This window comes from Melospiza georgiana, chromosome 1 (genome assembly GCF_028018845.1).
Source record: "Melospiza georgiana isolate bMelGeo1 chromosome 1, bMelGeo1.pri, whole genome shotgun sequence".
Lineage (NCBI taxonomy): Eukaryota > Metazoa > Chordata > Aves > Passeriformes > Passerellidae > Melospiza > Melospiza georgiana.
Window position 1 is genome coordinate 116,140,218 of NC_080430.1, and position 22,525 is coordinate 116,162,742.

Consider the following 22,525-nt stretch of genomic DNA (forward strand, 5'->3'; position numbering starts at 1 on the left):
TGTCTTTCCAGATCCAGACAAGTGCTAACTTCTACTGTTACATTCATGCTTCATGGAAGGTATTTTATGAAGATACTTTGGCTAATTTGGATCACTGCACTTTGCCACAGTGCTACAGCAAGGAAGAAGTCTTGTGCTGGCTCTGCATCAGTGTTTAAAGGGAATTATTAAGGAAATAATATTTCTTAGAAGTTTCCTATTATGTCGTAGGAGAATTTGGCAAGAGTGCTAATACTACAGGAGCTCTAAACCTATTGTGGCAGTGGCATGTGAATGTAATAATGCTGTTAGACTTCCACTGCAAGCTACAAACAAAAATCCAAGTCCATGAGGCTGAGTGAAGAATAGATTCATATGTATCGTGTATGGCACAATATAAATGTGTACAGTACTCTGTACACTAAAATTTTACTATATTTGGCTCATTGCTGCTTGTAGAAATACCCTTGTCTCATTACTTGGTCCTCTTTTTCTCCTTAAGGAGATGCGTGAGAAGCATTTTGAGATATTGCTGATGCTACTCCTGTAAAAGGAAGCTCTGACAATGAAATGCCTGTGAATTTACTTCTGTCTTCTGTTTGTTCAGTGCCCAGTATACAAAGTATGGAAGCTGAAATATAAAAGGTACAACATTTACCCATTTGAATTTTTACTTCCATTGTAATGAAGTTAATGGTAAAAAGGAACAGTTTCTCAGGTCTCTGCAGAGCTTTGCAAGCACATGGAGTATCAAAAGCAGAAGAATATCTTTGTTCATAGCTCTTCCTCTCTCTAACCAAGAAGGACAAAAGGGGATTTTTTGGTTGGTTTTTTTTTTGGTTTTTGGTTTTTTTTTAATTACAATTTAAAGTCAGAATGCACTCTTCTGGGCTGTGATAAATGTTTGCCCTCACTTCCCACTTGCACAGAACTGGCGAAGTTCCCCAGGGCTTTGAATCTACCCATCTAAATTTAAGCTTATAATACATCTGTGAGTACTGTTAGTTTTTTTGTTAATAATATCAACCAACAAACCCTTCATGGAGGAGAGCTTCAGTCATGACTTGCTATACAATGTTATTTTGCTTTATATTGGAGAAAAAAGTTAACATGGGCTGAGACACTGTTAAATTTCTGGACAGCTTGTGGTCTCTGTTTTAATACCCTTTATCAATTTAGTATTTTGTAAATGATACATTGGGCAGCAAAGAAGTTACATAGCTACTGTAAATACTCATAGAAGTTTGATCTTTTACCCATACTAAGACACAAAATAAGCTACAGGAAAAATGCAGATTTTTTTTTTTTCTAAGGACTAAATGCATACTGAGTTCTACTTTCTAGTACACTCTTGAGCCCCTAATCTCTTTAGGTTTATCTTAATTAAATCCAACATTAAATGAAACCCATTCATTTCTTTTTCTGGTGCATGGCATGAAGAGAAATTATGGAAGATGAAGTTAGGTGCATTGCAAGGCTGAAGCTGAATTGCAGGTTCAAGGGGACCAGAGCATGCATGAGCAAGGGCTGAGCAACTGTCTCTGCATGAGAGGACATCACTGTGCCCTTCTCTGAATGAGGCCCCATTAGAGTTATGAGAAAAAATCAACTGTTCCATGAAGTTTTCATGTACAGGTTTTAGAAAACCTTCCCCAAGTGTACTGTTTCTGAAACAACATCTGTGTCTATGTGTGCAACTGAGAGATTATATAAGCAAATTAATGTTACACCACAGTGACCATAGTAACATTTAGCAGAGGGAAACCCCGTAAATAGCAGAAGGAAAAAATTACTTGCAATAACTCATTGAACAAATCAGTAGAAAATTGGGTTATTTTCACTTGGTTTGCTCTCTCAGCTTTCATATGCCTCATAGTCACTGTTTGCTTTAATTGTCCTCCCCTTGTACACAAACCTTCCCATCTCCAAATACCAAGAAAGAGGGGTAGTCCTGTCATGATTTACTGTTGCTGGTGTAGCCTTTCCAACACAGGCATCTTAGTATTCCTGCCACTTAAATATCTATGTGAGGTCCAGAATACCTATAAAAAGTTGATTTCAGTGGTGAACAAGTTTCAGATTTCTTTTTGAAGACAGTAGAAATATCTTTGTAAGAGTGTGTTGCAGTGGCAGAGAAGTAAATGCTGTAAAACCAGGCTTGAAATCAATTCAGACCCTGTCCTGTTTCAGCTGTCAGATGATGAAGCTGTTGAGTGACTCAGCCTGCTTCCTTTGCATGGAGTATGAGGAATATGCACACTCCAGCAAAGTACATGTAAGAGCAATGCTGTGTTGATTCAGTTAAATGAAATCCCACAAACACGAAAATTAATTCATACCAAAAAATAAAAAAACCCGTCCAAAACCATAAAAAATGCCAAAACAACCTTATTACTTGGGAGGCTGCAGGGGCTGGAGACGCCATCAGTAGCTGAAAGGAAGCAATAGGGCTGGCTAAGGCCAGCTGAGGTGACTGAGCCTAGTGAGGCTGAACATTCACCCAGACCCTGAAGATCTGAGCTGCACACACACAGGGTGGAGGCAGGAGTGAAGACTGTTTGCAAACAGGACTTGTCCCCCAGAGTGTTTGGTTTCTGCCTCTACTCAGCATGGTCCTGTGGCGTCTCCTAGCACTGCCTAAGGTTTGGTGGTGCCTGTTGATATTGAGAGCAGGGCTACTGCCCAGGGCAGAGGTTGGGAGCAACAGCCCGGGGAGCCCTGGCAGCGCTGGGCTCTGCTCAAGGGTTTCCTCACCCAGGGGAATTCCCAGCTGAGCTGTGCACACAGCTCTGCAGAACACTCCCTGCAACACCCCTGCAGCCTAAGGGGGTCAGCCCTGGATTTCTCCATATAGAGACCCAAGGATGGGTGTCTTTTTACCATGTGTCACAACAGAGTGTCAGGGAGTGTGGTTTTGCTGCCAGCCCCTGTGGACCCTTCTTCAAGTCTCATGCAAATGTATTTTCTGAGTTCTTGCTTCCCACACATGTCTGAGGTCTTGGCCTGCCGCCTTGCAAAGTTCCAAAACCAGAGCAAGTTTCAAGGTGCTTCCCCAGCAGCTTTACTAAAAACCCGAAACATTGCTCTGGGTTTCTGGGTTCTCAGACTGCTGAGGAAAAAATTATGCTGTTGGAGGCAGTCTGGGTTTGATGACAGCACAATTCTTCCTGTGTGCCTTTGTTCATTCTCTTCCTTTTTTTCAAGAATGTGCTTCAACCTTCTTGTGAAACCTCTGTGGTTTATTAGAGGAGTGCAGTGGCAGCAGCAGAGCTGGAGCCCTGTGTAAATATGAGTAATATGAAGGGGCTCACAGAGCACCTTCAGCGTTTTGGAACTAATGAAATGCCTTTCCCCAGGATTTTATCCTAAAATTCAGCCAAAGAATGGACATCAGGGAGGATACGCCTCTGCATAGTCATCACAGGTTGCTGCAGGCTGAACACTTTTATCACTTCTGGCACTACTACCTAAACCTCTGGGGGGTCTTTCACATTGTTGCAGTGTCAGATACAGTTATGGTAACAGTGGCAAGAGCTTTGGTGAAAAACAGAATTGTGATCTGACAGCAAAACCTGTCCTGAGGTATTCATTAAATTGTTCCAGGCACCGGTACAGCCTATGATTATGTCAAACAGGGGAGAAAATTGTACGCTCTGCTTTCCCAGTGTGCATGAACTCCATCTGAAAGTCTGCCTGGGAAGGCTGAACACAGGCAGCTTTGTTCAGGAGAACTCCAAACTGGCAGAGCCCACTGCCCAGAGGGGCACCTGTGGGGACTGCCTGTGCCAAATGTCTGTGCTGGTGTGGGAGTGCTTTCCATGGGTGCAGGCTGCAGCTGAGCTTGTCCAAGGGTTTCCCTCAAATGTCAGAACATTTGGATGTTCCCAGCAGATGCAGTGCTATCTGTAGCTCAGGCTCTCGTCTGTACTTCTGGAAAGTGGTCCCCGAAACAGAAGCTGGAGTTCCCCAGGAAGCAGCTGCATGGGGAACTCTGGGCTGCTCCTGCAGGAGAAACCACGCTCCAGGAAGTGTTTGCTGTGGGGCTTTGACACGGAAAGGGCCAGTTCTCACAACAATAATGAGCCTTGTGGGACCTTACACGGAAATTACCCACCAGGGTATTCCTTCACCCTGCCAGGAAGAGGTGCTGGTAGAGTCAGATTTGATAACAACCTTGTGGTCATGTAATGCAGAGTGGGACACCAACATGCAGGGTTTCCTCAGAGTGAGCCAAGTGCTGGGAGCAGGACACAGCAAAGGGCCCACAGGGCCATGTTCAGGTTGCAGAGCTGAATGCCATAGTGCCTGCGTTGTGGCTTCTACAAGACACGCTGCTTTTGAGCTTTACTGGCAGTCTTTTGATTTTTTTTTTCCCTGCAACTTCTAAAGAGCATTGTTTAAAAAAAAAAAAAAAAACCCCAGCCTTCATCTAAAAATAAATGTGTAGTCCTTGCAGTAAAAAAAAAAAAAAAAAAAAAAAGAAGAGGAAAAAAAACCAAACCAAAAAATCCCAATAAAACAGCTGACATGAAAACAAGACCTGCATGCATTACGATATTTCAGAAATCAGATAAGAATGTCCAAAATGTAACTAATTTTAAATTGCTTTGTAGGCAGTTCACCTCATGTTTTGGCCTGAGGCATAGAGATAGCAGCTGACATGACTTTTCAGCATTTTGGATTGACCACACTGCTTGTTCCTGCTGCTACTCCAATTTATCAGCTTTGTTTAAAGATCAAAGCATTCAGTATAAACAAGTTGAAGCTGGAAACAGTCTGACTTCTTGCATGTTTATTTCCTCTGTTAATGAGAAGAATTACCTAATCCAAAATTATTACCATTTTTTCTAAAAATTCAAAGTGGAGTAATCATTTTGTTGCTTTGAAAGTAGAAAAGCAGTTTAAAAATGGATGCAGAGGCTGCAGAATCAAGGTCTGCCAAGAAGAATCCAATCTGCCTGAATGGGCAAAATCAACAGATCAGATAGCTAGGAAAAAAGAAAAAGAACAAAAAGAGCTATGCCAGCACAGAAGATGCAAAGGCCCCTAGAAGCTTCATGATCTCAAGTCAGCCCAGAAAAGGAACCAGCAAAGAGCAGCTGTTTGACAGCTATGAGCCGTGTGAGCATCTGGCCAGCTCAGAGCATGTAGACAGACATGGTGAGTGACAGGGATTAGGGACCTGGGAAAGCTTCCAGGAGAAGAAATTCCAAGGAGCAGTGGGTCCCATCTTGGCAGTCACCCGTTTGGGTGAGAAATAAAAAGAGCCAGAATTTGCAGATCAGAGTTTATCTGGCCCTGCAAAAAGTTTCATGAGTTTTAAGAAAGCAAGAAGCAGCAGATTGTTGTGCCCAGGCTACCACAGGTGCTTGAGGGATTGCCTGGGAGCAGACCTGGATCACTGCACAGTTTTTGCTTGTGCTAAAAATGCTGCTGCCCTGCACTGCTGCAGGACCATCGTCAGCAAAGAGGAATGGCAGAAATCCATGGCGATTTGCAGTTACTCAGATAAAGCAGAATTAAGGAAAGATCAAATTCCTGCTGGAGTCCAGGTTTTGTTAAGCAAACACTGCCCCTTCCTTTCCTCTCTTCATCTGTAATAAGAGTTTTGTATTGCCTTTTGGGCTATGAAGGGATCTTTATTTTTCATTTACTCAAGAGAAGGAAACAGATGACCTTGGTGACAGCTATCAGGTCATGCTTTTGAGACAACATGCTGAGTGGCAATGCTAGGATCTCCACCAGCACTATCAATTTCCACAACTTATTGCTGAGGAAGTAAGCACACAGGCTGCTCTGTGCTGGCCACAGCAGGACTCTCAATCCCTGCAGCACACCAGGCAAACTACATTTTAAAGAAAAATGCCACAGATGCTTCAACTGTAGGCCTAGGAGACAGCTGTTCTATGCTGTGTGTAAAGAATAACTGGCCAATGCAACCAGAACAGGCAGCAGGGTGTACCAGGTACCATCTTTATGGCATCTGAAACACTTCAAGCTCCCCATGGGTCTCCAAAGAAAGCCAGAGGAAGGAGGCAGTGGGATGAGTGGCCAGCCCCCATCTAGGCAGGCTAGGCACTGTCTTTTCCTGGTTAGATCTTCATTAAAATCAGGTCAAAATGTGTCTGGGCCTTAGGTGATGGCACCTTCTGGGGTGTGAGAACTTTCTGTTCCGACCACAGGAGAAAATAACTAATAAAATAAATAATGCTGCAGTTTGCTTCTTGCACCGTAAAATGGATTTGCCAAGAGCATGAGGGGTTAACACAAAAGAGCTTCAAGTAAACAATTGTGTAGTAAGTAAGAGATATGTAACAATTTTTGAATTCATGACTTCTTGCTGATACCTGGTTACTCTAGCTGAATGCTTACTTGGCACCATGGATGTCATGAGCCCCAAACCCCTTCCTTGTAGCCAAGGAGAGATTCTCAAGTCTTCTCTCTGCAATATTGCTTTCCTATGAGAGCAACACAGATTCCAATCCCAAAATCAGTGTCCAGCCATGTTGGAGAAGTTAGTACAGCCAGGTCCATATAAACAAGTCACACAGCACCCTGGGAGGGGAACCTGCAGGGGAAAACAGCCAAAACAGCCAGTGCAGAGCCCCATGCAGCCACACACCTCAGTGGCTTTACCACAGCCCAGCTGTAAGTCAGTCCTGTGCATCACATGTGTGCTGATGGTTGGAGGGATCTGAGTAAGTTTCCCCTGCCAGGAAATTGGATTGCACGCTCCAGGGACTGTGCTGCAGTGAGAGCCACTGCAAGTAAGGGGGGCAACCACAAAATTATTTTAAAAATGTGTTTGGTATCCAAAATAAACTACCAGGCTGGAGATACTAGAGATAACAGGTGCCTTGCCCAGTGCCTCAATTCAGTGCCTTATGGGTGAATGAACCCTACCCAGCTCAGTGTCCTGACACTTTCTAGCTGGCAGAACTGCATATTACAAAAAGAAGGAAATCACTGCTAATTATCTGTCCTTCTCCAAATTTCTGTGTCTGTCTGTCTCTATGGGCAGCAACTGAACACTTCTATTTTGCATATCAATATAATTTCACTTTTCTTTCACTTAAAATTTGTTTCAGTTTGAGGTGGCTGATGTCAGGCTGGCTGGCAAACTACCAGTATCTCATTCTCTAGGGAACAGCAGTCCCAGATGGGACTGTGCAAGCAGGGGCCACCAGCTGCAGGCATGGTCCATGTGGCTGCAGAGCATCCTGCTCCAAGCTGTGAGGGCTGATTTGAAGCAGAAAAAGCCAACTGGGAAGTGGAGTAATGCTGGCATAGCCCAGGACAGGGAACACCCAAATCCTGGCTGCCTCCAAAATGATAATTCCCTTCCCTTCCCTTCCCTTCCCTTCCCTTCCCTTCCCTTCCCTTCCCTTCCCTTCCCTTCCCTTCCCTTCCCTTCCCTTCCCTTCCCTTCCCTTCCCTTCCCTTCCCTTCCCTTCCCTTCCCTTCCCTTCCCTTCCCTTCCCTTCCCTTCCCTTCCCTTCCCTTCCCTTCCCTTCCCTTCCCTTCCCTTCCCTTCCCTTCCCTTCCCTTCCCTTCCCTTCCCTTCCCTTCCCTTCCCTTCCCTTCCCTTCCCTTCCCTTCCCTTCATTTTCTGTGGACTGAATGTGTCATCTCATATGAGAGCTGTAGATATCCTTACAGGTGTTGGCTCAGACATTAATTTGCCAATAAATATTATTCTGTTAATTATACATCTACCATGGGTTTTCCTAAAATACCAGATGCTGCTATGTGAACAGCACAGTTATCTAGGTAGGTTATCTCACACCCTGCCTCCCCCTCTCTCCCATTTGTCTCCATTTTGTGATGTGCCAAATGCCTGTGGATGCTAGCCATCCTTACTCCCATGGATGCTTGGGACAACACAGTTCTGGAGCTGCAAAGTAGAAGGGGAGCTACTGGGTGTAAGTCAGAAAAGAAATTATGCAACCCTTAGAAATTAATGATACAGTAGCAAGTAGGGCAAGACTGTTTTGGAACAGGAATTAATGATTGTTGTATACTAAGCTGCTTATGCATCCAGGTTGAGATGTACAGAGTGGGTGGGCTGCACTTAGCTGGGAGGAGCAGGGCACACAGCCAGCCCTGGACAATGTGTGTGTTTGTGTGCCTGGTGGCAAGCAAATCCATCACCCTCTTCAGAGAGCAGTGCAAAAGGGAGTGGGGTCTGCCAGATGGCAGACATCCGGAAAGGCACAGGGACACAGCCCAGCGTGGCCACAGCGTGCGTGGCAGCCGGCACACTGGGGCTGTCCACAGATGGAAATGTGCAAACCACAGCCCTGGGCAGGGCTTGGGGAACACTGACAAAGCCAGACCCCAACTCCCCAGACTCCTCTGAGAAACTGAAAAATCAGGACGACAGTCCGGATCGACCTCATCTTCTAAGGTGGCACAAATCTGGAGGAAATGGCAAGCCGAAATGTGGCTGGGCTGATCTTGGTGCAGGGCACACAGAAGGGCTGAAGGAAGACATACTGATTGACAGCTCATTAGTTCCAGAGCTAATTAGAGTCTGGATTATAATCTGCAGCATTTCTCTCTCTATAAACCTGTCTATGCATAGACAGAATACAATTCCAAAATGAGAAAGCACAAGGAATGCCAATATGTTCCCTTTTCCACCCCCAGCTTCCTTTGCCAGTCACCCTCCCTCAGCAGCCACAGGATAAGGTATCCTAGAGCAGCTGAATGCCAATGTGGAATAGGGAGGGGGAATTTTCATGTAGCTGTTTTCTCAGTTGCATCATGCTACTACTCCCAAAAATGGAATTCCATGAAATGAAGACAAGAATGACTGGAAGGAAAGAAAGCTTTTTCTTTCCTTCTATTTTTTTTCTTTGTTTTGGTTTGGTTTGGATTTTTTTTTTCTCTACAGCATCCAGTCTGTATTTAGCTAATTTTCTTGCTTTTTTACAAAACCTTTTGTCTTTTTTTTTCCCTCCCAAGGCAGGCTGAGGAAATAGAGCAACAGGGGACTCATGCCTGTGTCCTGCTCCCCTGCCTGGCCTGCCTCGGCCCAGCACACAGGTGGGCAAGGATGAGCTGCAGCTCCCTGGGGAGAGGATATTTACTTAAGACTCCTAGCTTAAGCAACGAGCCTCTGTGGTACACACTGAATCACTGCTGTGTGATAAATTGGGCCAGTCTTTTAGCTTCACAAGTCCTTTAGTTTTATTCTTATCTCATATGAGCTCAAATAATGGAAGGCTGAGATATCTGTCTTGATCCAAGTAAAACCAGATTTTTGCTCAGAAAAGTTGATTTAATTTACACCAAGAAACAAACCTGCTTAGGCAAACCAGTAAATATTTTTGAAGCCAGCTACTGATACGTTTTTCTGAGTTCCACCTTATTCCAGAAACAAAATACCTTGCAGAAGCACCATGATTTGGGTGTGACATATTTTAACATCTTCTGTGCAGCAGCTCTTGAGACCACGATGGGGTGTGTTTGTGTCAAGAGATCACAGAAAGGTGCTTTGTAAAGGTGCAAGGCACTTCCATGCTGCCATGATATAATGGGTTGTTAGTGACTTGTCAGTTCATGTTTTCAATTACTGTTATTACTATTATTTCTAAACTGTGGGAGTTTCTAAAATTGCTTTATATCAGATAATAAGTGTACTCTTTCTTCAGTTACACTAATTAGAGTTCTGAGTATGATTCTGCCACCTTGATGGCTCCAAGAGCTGGGACTGGTTACCATATACAGAAAGCTCTTAGCTCTTTTCCATGGATAAATTACAACCTTAAAGTTTTAACTCTTGATGTCCCAAAGACCATCTTTCCTACCTCTGGCTTTTCCATGGCTCATTCCTTTTATTTCTTTAGAGTTTCTCTCTTATCAAATGATGTATCCCGCAAAAATAGTGAATCTTTTTGTCCAAAATAAAAGTGCAATCCCTAAGCAATACCCATCCTATGGCATGTGACTGTAGAACACATTTCCTTGAAGCTTCCTGAGTGAACAGCTCCCATATTATCTTCTCCTGGGTGGCTCTTGTGTTTCCTCCCAGTTGTGCATGCATTTCCCAGCTCTGGGAGGGGACACTGCTGACCATTGCCAGGCTACAGTCTGGAGCAGCCTAAAAATGCTGTGCATGCCCATCTAGCTGAAAACAATGCTGGTGAGCAGTGGGTAGAGCTGAGAAAAATCTTGCTTTTAAAAACTGCCTTAAAAAATATATCTGAGTGTCGGCCTAAAAAGAAGCGAAGTAACAGAGCAAGTCAGAGCAAAGAGAGGGGGAGGATTCAATAGTGTGGCACTACTGCATGCAATAAGATTCATGTAGGTTATTATACCAGAAAAAATGTTTTCCTGAAAGTGTTATGGTATTCCACAGGTCAGAGCTCTAAAGGGGCATTGCAAACTAAGAACAAAGGAAAAAAAAAAATCCAGACTGTATGAAAACTTGTAAGATGGTCCACAAGGACTTGTATTAAAGTGGGGAAAAGGGACTAGGTTAACTAATAGAAATGGCTGAAATTTTTTAAAGCCTTGTTTAGGAGACTGTGTATGCATTTTATAGTCCACCTCCTGTCTGCAGAATATAATTTTCTCAGAGAAAATCTAAATCTGCCCTTTTGATGATTGGAAGTTAAGCAGAGCCCAGAAGCTGTGGCATAACCAGCTCTATTAATCAGGTAAACAAACTCTTTTGCTCCTCACTAGACTGTGCTTGCAGGTCATTCACTTCCCTGATTACCTTCTCACCCAGAAATTTGCTGCTCTCCTATTTCCAAATGAAGCATCTCAGCTCATTTTCTTACAGTATGAACACAAAGGAGCTGCTGGTGGATATCCCTTATGATGCTCACTTCACACCTTTGCCATCAACCAAGTGCCTTCACCTTCCAGGCCCAGTACAAAGCCTCTCTTTCTCTCATCACTGAGAGAGAGTTTCCTATCTGTGCAATAGTTTAAACTGCTCAGGTAGCAAACACATCCTCCATGGAACCAGCAGCATGGGGAGAGATGAAATGGCCCTCTGGGAGCCCAGGACAGAACCAGGAGTGTTGGTGGCTGCCTGTGTTGGCACACGGGACACTTCGCTCCAGCTGGGGTCCAACTACTGTCAACAGGTGTGTGGCTTTACTAAAGATGCAGAGAGAGCCAAAAGGGCTCTTCCTTTACACATGCTAAGGGCAGAACATAATGGGTTTATTTTAAAGAAATAATATACAAATTCTCCTTTTTCTAGGATATTTCTTTGATATCTAGCAGGTCTATTTGTAGCAAGTGTTTCCATCAACTCTATGAGACAGCTCCCCAGCCTAACCTATCAATGGTCCACTTACTGCATACAATCAATATATCCTTCTTTCTGAGGCAGTTGGATGGATTAATAAAGCAAACAAATCATAAAAATTAGCTCAAAACACTGCTCCTGGCTTGGTTTCTGCTAGGGGCCACATTGGAGATGTGATGATTTCGACCCTTTCCCTTGGTTTTTGACATGCTGAGAACATGTCTTGGGGTGCCAGAAATACCAAAGAAACTGTGTAAGTCTTCCTTGAAGGCTGCATCCCAAAATAAACCCCCTGTCTTCAGGAGAATTGTACCAACCCATTACACACTGCTGTTGAGGAAGATTTTAGGTCATTAAGATTCACTGAGTAATATGTTTGAAAATGCAATTTAAAAGTTTTTCAATCATTCATGAAAACTCTTTTGATGCAGAGTAAAGTTTGATAATATCTGTGATTGTGCCTTGACTGATGAAAGATCTGAATGGAAACTTGTACAGTAGGTAATATTTATTCTGGCAGTGTGTCAGTAGACAATGTCTACTGCTTTTATTGCTTTGTGGAATAAAAGTTTTGAATTTTCCTCAGTACTGAACCATTTATTGTCTTGAAATTGGCAGCAGCAACACCCAGCTGGATGCCAATATGTTTTGTGTTTGCGAGCAGACTGATCCATGGGAAACAATCTAGCAGACAAATCAACTTCATTATGAATTAAACAAAATCTTTACTTGGGTATGAGACATTTGAGCCTGAGGGAGCTGTTATTTTGGAAAAGGCCCATAAAAGGACTTTTTAAGACAGGGACTTTGTGAGTCTTTATGATATTCTTAGACTGCCTTTAGTTATGCCTTGCTTTGAATAACACAGTGGATTTTTATAAAACAATAACTTCTATGTAAATGGTACTGGGGTCCAAAACTCTGAGATGAAAGTCAGAACAGTGCTCAGTGCCTGGCCAAAGCAGTGAGATGCTTAAATTGTTCTTCTGCCTGTCCCCAGGACAGGAACTGCCATTTCCTATCTGTATCTCTATTGCATAGCACTGAGAAAATCCTTCTTATAAGCAAAGAGAGAGGTAGAACATTTACCCAGAAATAACTGAGTGCTCAGTACCAAAACTAAGCACAGTATGAAGAGATAGTTCTGTGTGCTTAGAGCCAGTCCTATAAATTCTCACAGCCTTGTGAATGTCATGGGATCTGATGTTTTCTTAATTCCCCAGCTGATGGTAATCGAGGAACCACATGATAACTTTGACTTCATTACCACAATGAAAAAAAATCACAAGCAAATAACTCACTTTGTGATTGCTGAGTAAATATGAAGCCAGTCTTAAATCCTTAAGGTAAATAAAATCACCTGATGGTAATTCTGACCCTTTATTCACTCTTCATGGGTTATCATTCCCAATGTTTCTTAGCTGCTTCTTAGATACGACCACACAGAAAATTGATTCTTCATGAAATATCCTGTAACAGTCTTTGCATTCACCCCCAGTCAGCAACCTTTATGATTAATTTTTTTTTTCTCCTTTGCTGGTCCAAAAGTGTGTGCTGACAATCAGCCTACAGCGATGTGCATTGGGTAGTCTCACAATTTCCACATTATTTGTTCTCTCTGTAGCTTTAATGAAGGCCTCGTGTGCTCTTCTTCTCTGAAAATGTTGTATGCCCCTGCTATTGCACATGTACTTTTTGGAAGTAGTTTCCATCCTCACAGATATCCCATGTGATTTTGGGGAAGTCGCCCTAACACTTCCTGTATAAAATGCGGATAATTGTATTTCCCTTCCTGATCTGTTTTGGACAGGTTGTTTCTTGGTACAGGTATGTTATATAAAGCCAGGCTTTATAACCCATCTCTGTTTACTTTCTATGTCCCTTGGAGCAGGGACAGGGATTCAGCCTCCCCCACTGCCAGGCTGGGCCAGAGGAGATGTGACAAAGGGAGGAAGCAGATGCGGCTTGTCCCCACAGGCTGAGTCCCAGCGACTGCAGCCTGGACACTCACAGGTGAGCAGCCTTGCACTGGGTTACACAAAACGCAACTGAGAACAGGTTAAGGCTGTTAATGCTGCTCTGAGCTGGGGCTGGCATGATAACCATTACAAAAAAATCAGGTTCAGTCTATAATCCATGTCAAAGAGTTTGTTCTGGGCAGGACTTTGCCAGTGATTGAGATGACACTATTTGCTCTCTTGTAGCACAACTTTCAGAGATGGGCAAGCAGATTCTTGTCACATTACTTTCTCTGGACTATAATAAACTTCAAAGTTTCCTTATTCTTGCCTTGAATTCATACAGCTTTAAGATGCTGCTTAACCATAGCTTTAACCATATTTCAGAGTTTGAATGCTTGATATTTGCAGGCAGAAACATGAAAAAGAAAGAAAAACATAATAGTTTCCGATCATCAAATATTTTGGGTGACTCATTCGCCTGCATCACCAGATAAATGCGACAGGACATCCTGTGACTGTTGGGCAGTTTCTTTAACTTCTGCCTTTTTTTCCCTACAACATAAATAGCAAAGTAGGAAAGAAAGTGGCAGTAGAGTCCTGTCTAGGCACTCCTCTTTGCTTGGATTCTCTCCCACGTCAGGAGAGGGAAGTCAGTCACCTCGGGGGTTATTACCTGCACTGGTGCTGGGATATACAGATGGATTGTGGTCTGCTCCTGGCCAGCAGCAGGTAATGCAAAGGGAAAGACTCCTGAGTGAGTTTAGAGAAGCTGATGTTATTTTCCTGAGCCTTTTGCCTTGTGGAGGAGTGTTTTCACTGGAGCTCTTCTAGGAAGGACCTGGAAGGGGCATTTCTGTGCTGCCAGTCCTTCTCTCACCCAAATTCAAGACTAACCATCCCCAGCTAAATTTTTAGGTCTTGCATGCCTAGTAAAGAATTTTTAAGAGATTTCACTCATTTCTTTTGGATGCCAGTAAAGGGATACAGATGACCAGAATACCAGTAGAAGTGATGTAACTGAAGTCAAACAAATGCTGCTCCCAACAAAAGAAAGCAATAAATCAGAACACCATAATTCTGGTCACAGAGTTGGCATATTTAAAGAGAGAGAAGGAAAAGCTGAATAACTGGAAAAATAAAATACTTCTTCTTTCTACTCTATATGCAAGCACAAACAGAGCCTTGAACCTTTGATCTATAAAAAGCCAATGTGCTCTTATGCAAAGGCCTTGGAAAAAAAAGATCTGATCCAAGGAAGATAAACATCTAGTCAGAAATCTTAGAGTAAGCCTGAGAGACAGTTTGCATATGTGTGAGTATACATATATAATCACCAAAAATTAAACAGACAGCTTTATGCTGACTGTTCAAGTGAGAGGGAATTAGTGGAGAGAGAGCAAATCAATAAAGCACAACTTTCAGTAACAGTTCTTGGCAGAATTTTGGAGGCATGACTTCACATGAAATAACTGGAATCTCCTGAGATTTATCTCCCTCCTCAAAATCCCTTTTCCAAACTTGTCACTACTATGACACTTAGAACTTGATCAAACTGGGATTGTCATGTATTGAAAAGGGGTTTATTTCAATTAAAATTGTCTTTTATTATATATTCCCTTTACATCATGTCAGGAAACATTCTACTTTGCTTATGCAGTACCGAACACGGTGATTTTCTATTCTGACCATGGTTTCAATTAACCCCACTAATAATTATCAGGAACAAATCTACCAATAAATAAGTTTCATAACTTCATGATCTGACAGTGAAATGAACAAAAATCAATGTCTAACTACTATCATGTATGTTTAATTGTGGCACTGTTCTTCCCCTCTCTCCCATATACACAGAGCTTCAGCAGGCAGAACAATAAAGATCAGGTTCCTTGGTTTCATTTGTTATTTAATCACCACTATCTTCAGGGTGAGAAGTTCCCCATAGTTCCTTTACACACCTCTCATCTGGACTTCTCCCACTCCCTCATTCTTCGAGTGTTTTCCTGATCTGGTCACAGGTATGCTGGCAGCAGGCATTCTGCTCTTTGTATTGGCAAATGTTTTTCCCCTCATTTTTCAATTACTGATTCTTTTCCTCTTCCAGTTCCATCTATTTCACAACAGGTTTTGTCAGCAAAACACCTTCTACTCCCTATCTGCTTTCTACATCAGATTCGTGCCTTAAGTCTAGACTGGAAGTCTTTAGGGCAGGGACTGTCTCTAGGCTAACATTTATATATGTTTACTTATCCTCAAAAAGCCTCAGCTTCAAACCTCAAACTCCAATTACAGTAACTAATATTGGTGTGGGTGAAAAGGTTTTAGCCTATTAATTCCAGGAACCACTCTAAACTCTACTTTCTAGCATTAACCAAAAGCTGAAGGTTACTATCTGTTTCTTCCTGGCCCTCCTAACCCCTGAGCTCTTCTTTAATCCAGCTTCAGGCTCTGCAGCTTCTCTTGAGACTGCTCAATATTTGCAGTATCAAGCCTTTTCTTTTTCTCTCTTTTATTTGCAATAGCCTTCCTGAATAATTTGGGCTTTCCTGGCTTTTCTTCAAATATTACCTGAACCATATCTTCCTCTTCTAATTGTTCTCACACTATTGTTTTCTAAAGCCTTTGATTTAGCTGGCTTAGTAAAATATGCTATGAAAAAATGCCAGAGGAAAAAGTGTTCCTTTGTCCCAGATGTTATTTGTGTTTCTGTAATAGTTGGGAACTCTATATATAGTTTACCCACTAACCTGCTTTCAGTCTTTCAGTGTTTGCTGTTGGTGATTGCAGTATCACTTTTCTATTACGTTCTTATCGCCTGGTCTGGTGTAATCACTGTAATCCTTTACTGCTCCTTGTACTTCAGAGCACACCTAATACTCCAGTTTCAAGTTGATGACTTTATCTTTGATGACTGACACAGTTGAACCCGTTCACAAAAATAGTCTTTTCTGAGTAGTTAGTTGCAAAACTTTGGTTTAAATCCTCTCAGGAAATAAACAGTGGAACTTGGAAGGTTAGGTTTTTACATTTATGTTTGTCATTTTGCTTATTTATTTTTGTAAAGCCTGCTTCAATGTAACCCACTACTGGATAATGTCAAAGAGCATAACACAAAGCATGTGTAGCAGCATGTGACATACTTGTTTTTGTATGAGAAGTGGGTAATTCTCCACCTACCGCCTCTATCTAGCCTGCTTTGTGTGGCCAAAATGCATCTCTGTCAGAGAACTGGTGCATGGCTTATGTGGAGGTCACACTGCCCCTTTCCTTTAGTGTGGCACAAATAGTCCTCAAGGTTCATGGTCTTGTTTGCAGGCAATGCAAGAGAATGACAGAGGAACAAAGGAAGCTGCCCTTTCATGGCTTGGCTTTGCCCCAGTCTCCTGAGGCTGGGAGTGTGGGTGCTGGAGCCTGCAGCCGCACAGCAGGGGTGTCCCAGGAGGTGACATGGCCCCCCAGAAGCTGTGGCCTGTGTCTGGGGCCACCTGAGGCTCTGGCAAGTGCTGCATGAGTGCTCTGCACAGGAGTTTGATCCTGGCTGGTGCACTCAGCCTCAGCTGCTGTCAGAGGCAGGTGCACAGTGTGGTGGTCCTGGGCAGGTGCTTCCTGACCACCCTGGAGCTGAGCTGAGGCACAGCCTGGCCTTCACCATCCAGCCAGCCAAACAAGAACCATCAGCCTCTCCTACAGACATCTTTGTGCCTTGCAAACATCTGCCTCTGCCTCTCTCTGCCTTCACATCCTGCCACAGTCCAGTGTGGCAAACACTCCCCTTCTCTGAATTCACACCTACATGTAGCATGAGCAGCCCTCAAACCACAGCCAAAATGCAAAGAGTGGATTTATTTCATGGCCTCACTAACAAGGCCTGGCCACAGAGACACAGGGACACAGGGACACAGAGTTCCTTTGGCTAAGTTCATCCCAGCTGGCAGCAGGGACAGGGGCTCCCTGCCTGCCTCACCATGACAAAAGATGTCTTTATGTCCCTGACAGGAATGCTCCTCAAAAAAGGCAAAGCATGAACAACAGTAGCCCTAAGAAATAGTGTTTTCCCACATCAACATTTTTAGTGTTCCCATCTTCAAGATCACTTTGAGCAAAACTAGTCCCTCCTCATCAATCTTCCTGTTTTAACCCTTTCCTCCCAAGAGCCTCACAAGTACAGCACCCAGGAAAGCAGCCCTGGAATGCTGAGTGAAGCTCATCCCCACTGGTAAGGGGGCTGTTGTTCCCCCCAGACCTCCTCAAATTCACATACTCCCCATTTGAAGGTCCAAAATTTTGGGATCTCCTTGTCAGTTCCCTCGTGGCACATGCCACTGAAGTGTGGCTGTTGAGTGGAGAAGCCCTCTACACTACCAAGTTCTTCCTTCCTCATTCTGTCTCATGCAACCTGGTAGTTTCTTTGAGCAGCGGGAATCCCATGGGACTCCTTCACAGAGATTTTCACTGTTTCTCTTTTTAAAGAAGTAGCCCACGCTGGTTCCTGTTTATCTTCATTTGTAGTCTCCACTGTGCAGATAAGGGGGAAGCCACGAGATCAAAAGTAAATGGGCTGCTTAGTCCTTGAAGAATTTATCTGCTGTGCCTGAGGGATCTGTCATTTCAGTGACATTTCTAAGTGCCAAAATTAAATATTTTTATCACAGAGTCAATTAGGCTGGAAAAGACCTCTGAGATCATCAGGTCCAATCTTCTCATCCTAAGCAGTTTGTGTTCTGGGCCTGTTCTTTCAGGAAACACCAGCGTGCAAGGTTTCCTTATGTTTTACAATTACTGAGCAGCCTTAATTTTGCTCTGCGTGCCATAAAAGCAAGTTAATACTGCTGTTGGTAGTCAAAACCAGACTCTTGCCAAAACTGCTATTCACAACTCTCCTTTCAAGAAACAACATATTATAAACTGCAGTGACCATGCAGTTCTCAGGTATATATATAAAACTTGGAGGTTATTTTTATTTGCAATTACAATATTTATTATCATTATACAATTCTAATTGTATTATTGCAATTATTGTAATTTTGTCCTTTTTTTCATACACTTTGCCTCACACTTCGGACAGATGTGTCTTAATATCTCTGTTGTTTTTGTGGATTTTCAAGATTTTGGTCATTACATTACATTGGGTGCTAAGAACTATATTTCTAAATCTGGATTTTAAATATCAAGCATGGAAATAGCTGCACACAGTGGAAGTGCTGTCCTATGCAGACACTGGATACAGGATCAGGGTACCATTTTGATGGGTGGGCTCAACCTCAAGGGAAGCAAGTTGGCTGTGACTCTTCCAGAAGATTCCTTGGTCAATAGATTTCTTTTAGCCACTACCTGCAGACCAGCAAAGAGCTAAAGCAACTTCTTCCTGTTCAAAGACAGCCAGGCATGGGAGAGCGTGATGAAAAATTGGAAGGTGTGCACATGAATAAAAAGTGTGGCCTCACCTTGGGGCCAGAGCTGCTGATGGCTGACCAGGCAGGGAAAAAGGCTTGACTGGGGTGGATTGAAGAGAGGCTTATTTGAGAAGGATGCCTTAAGGAAACAGAGATTAGCAGATCAAAGACATTTAATGTTCAACTTCCCACTCAAATCAGGGCTAGCTTCAAAGTTGGATCAGGTTGCTGAGGGTCCTGCCTAGGATTTCTGAGCATCTCTATGCATGGAGATCCTACAGGCTCTCTGGGCACTTGTTGGTTTAACTACCCTCATGAAGAAAACCCTTTTCCTTAGATCTATCTGGAATTTTTACAAATGTAACATTGGCCATTGCATCTTACAATTTCATTATGCACATCCAAAAATCTGGCACTTTCTTCCCTGTAACACATCTTCAAATAGCTGAAGACTAAAATCAGACCTTCATCCAGCCACTTCTTCTCCATGATGAACACAGGTGTCAGCTTTTCCTCATGCATCATTGTGATACAGTTCTCCAACCATCTTTGTGGCCCTCTGCAGAACCAGCTCCAGTCTGCAAATTGATCACTGATGAGGAAGGGGTGAAAGATAGTAGGGTAGGAGAAAAAATAGGAGAATAAAGAGAGCAAGGAGGGAAACCTTCAAAAAGCAAAGTCTAGAACAATTAGGATACCGCATGCAAAAGAAAATAGAAGGTAGGAAGGTGAAAAATAGCATAAGAAAAGTGGCCACATAGTTCCAGCTGTGCTCTGTAGTAGCTGTTTTACTAGATTACCAGAGCATCTCAAGATTTTTTTTCAACAAGCTTTCATGTGAGAGAGCTGTTGTTCCACTGATTCATTATAAAGGTTAGTGTTGATGTGGTTTTCTCTCAAAAATGGCTTACTAGATGTCTAATTAATTTTGCAGTAGTGTACATGAATTATGGAGAGTGTGAAGTAGGAGGTTATTCACATAAGATATCTGCCTAGAAAGTTGAGTGATACTGGTTTTTGCACTAGTTCTCTCACAAGCACTCATGCCTAAGACAAACAACCTTTAGAAGAGATGAAGGAGTGGCAGATAGTGATTCCCAGGTCCAGATTCCTTTATTTTCTTGATCACAGAAGGCATGTCCATGAACTTGTTATGCAGTCACAATTCCCATTTGTTTTGAAGAATCTTCATCTTCTGGAAGCTGCTTGCAAAAGAGTCACATGACAATTTTTCCTCAAAATGGGCTGTAGCTGTCACTAATTGAAATGTCTTCTACTGCTTTGGGACTACTGTGAGCCTTTCCTCTGATCATGAGCTTGACAGATCAACTGGCTGCTGCCTAATGACCCTGTTACTTTAGCTGGCAGACATTGATTTGACACATCAAGGCAGGCAGGTTCTTTGGAGGCTGGGTAATGTCATCCTTGACAATGCACTACATTCATGCAGAGATGATGGCAAAGCAGAGCAACATTTGAACAATGTCACCAAGCAGTGGGAAAACAGCCCCCATGATTTAAAATGTGTGCAGATTGGCCTTTTTGAAAGTATTTAGTGTTTTACTCAGTCAATTATATACTTTACATTTTCAGCAATACCTGCAAATTATTAATCACCTACCTCTGCCCTACGTCTGCCATGGGTATTTTTTCCATTTTAAAAAATCTTCTTGACTAATCTAAGTAGATGTCAGTAGTTTTCCAAAACTGTGACCTGTATTGAAATAATAATGTTATCAATAAGGGATGGAATTTCACCAAGGGCACATCCTGCCTGACCACCTTGTGACCTTCTAAGTTGGAGTGACTACATCAGTGGACAAGGGAAGGATTACAGATGTCATTTACCTGGACTGCTGTAAAGCCACTGGCATGATCCCCCACAACATCTTTGTCTCTAATTTGGAGAGAGATGGATTTGATTAGCTGGATAAGAAATCAAAGGGACAGTTGCATCCAGAGGGTAGTGGTCAGAGTGGCTCAGAGTGTCAATGGCCATCAGTCTGAGCTCTGTATTGGGACCAGTGTTATTTAATATCTTCATTAAGACATAGACAAAGGAATTGAGTGCACCCTCAGCAAATCTGCAGATGACACCAAGCTGAGAGGTGCAGTTGCCACACCTGAAGGATGGGATGCCATCCAGAAAGACCTGGACAATCTCAAGAAATATGGGAATCTTAATTTAATGAGGTTTAACAAGATCAAGTGCTGGTGCTGCACCTGGCTCAGGGCAGCTCCCTGTGTCAGCACAGGCTGGGGATGAGCAGATCCAGAGCAGCTCTGTGAGAAGGACTTGGGGGTGTTGGTGGATGAGAGGTTGGGCATGGCCCAGCAGTGGCACTCACAGCCCAGAAAGCCAAACGTGTCCTGGGCTGCATCCAAAGCAGCGCGTGGCCAGCAGGGACAGGGAGGGGGTTCTGCCCCTCTGCTCCACTCAGGTGAGAGCCCACTGCAGTGCTGCATCCAGCTCCGGGGACCCAGCACAGGAAGGACATGGACCTGTGGGAGCAAGTCCAGAGGAGGGGCCACCAAGATGATTAGAGGGATGGAGCACCTCTCCTATGAAGATAGGCTGAGAGAATTGAGTTAATTTAGTCTGGAAAAGAAAAGGCTTGGGGGTGACGGAATTGTGAACAGAGCATGCAAGAAAGATAGAGAGGAGATGAAGGATCTTTTTGCAAGAGCAAAAAGTGACAAGGGCAAGGGGGAATGACCAAACTGAAAGAGACCACGTTTAGCTTAGATGTTAGGAAGAAGTTCTTTCTGTGGGGGTGGCGAGGCACTGGAACAGCAGGTTGCACGTAGAAGTTGTGGGACCTCCATGCCTGGAAGTCCTGCCCCAGGCTGAATGGAGCTCTAAACAACCTGTTCTAGTGAAAAGCATCCCTGCCCAGGCCAGGGAGTTGAAACTACATATCTTTAAAGTCTTTTTCAATCCCAACCATTCTGTGATTCTATGATTCTCTTGGTAACAATAGAATCTTGGTAATAATACCCAAGGTGCTGGGAGTCCCTTAGTAGCTGCACATCTTCTGGATAGTTCTGATACCCTCCATTCTCCTTGAAGCTCCCTATTTAGTAGCCTTCTTGGGAGGTGAAAGACTTGGAAAACATATATTGTCTTTTTTATTTTTCAAGCCCAAAATAATGTAGTTTTTCCTGTTTACTTTCACCAGCTTTATTTAGCACAAATGTAAAACTGGAAAAACTCTTTCTATGATAATTTACATAGAAATTTAAATTAAATTAGAATCTACTGTGTATCATATTTTAGTTAGAACATTAAAGATTGGGTTCATTCAGTTTATCTCTGGGCCTGCATAGCCCATGAGATCACTCACAGCTGCACCTGAAGAAATTCCGTTACAGACAAGCAAATATCAAATTAGCCACAATTATCATTAAGCAATTTGCATGGCTAATGCTATGTATGCTTCTCTGTTGGTTTGGGGACTACACAGTGCAGGTCTGTGTTTCTTTTTGTGAGTGAGCTTGACTTACCTCTGAGTACCAGGAAGCTAAAATTTAACCCTTTATGGGTAAGAGGGCTGCCTCAGCAGCAGCAGTGTGTACACATGCTGGAACCCAATTTCAGGTTGCACTAATGACCTCAGTGTTAGTAGTATGAACAGTTCAACTTGTTAATGGAAGTTGTTTAATAAAATTTAATGCTACAGCATGGACAACAGAAAAAACATTGCCAATATGCTGGTCAATTTATTTCATACGGATGAAAATTAATTTAAATAATCTGACATCTCTTAACAGAAATGCCATCTACAACAATAGCCTAATCACTCCAGAGCTCAGTCTGAGTTGCTTTTGACATTTGAGTTGTGTTTATATTACCACCCGTGTCTCTGCCCTGTTCAAGGACAACCATCCTTTGATGTCAGCTGCAAGCTTGCAGTCTTACTTGTGTT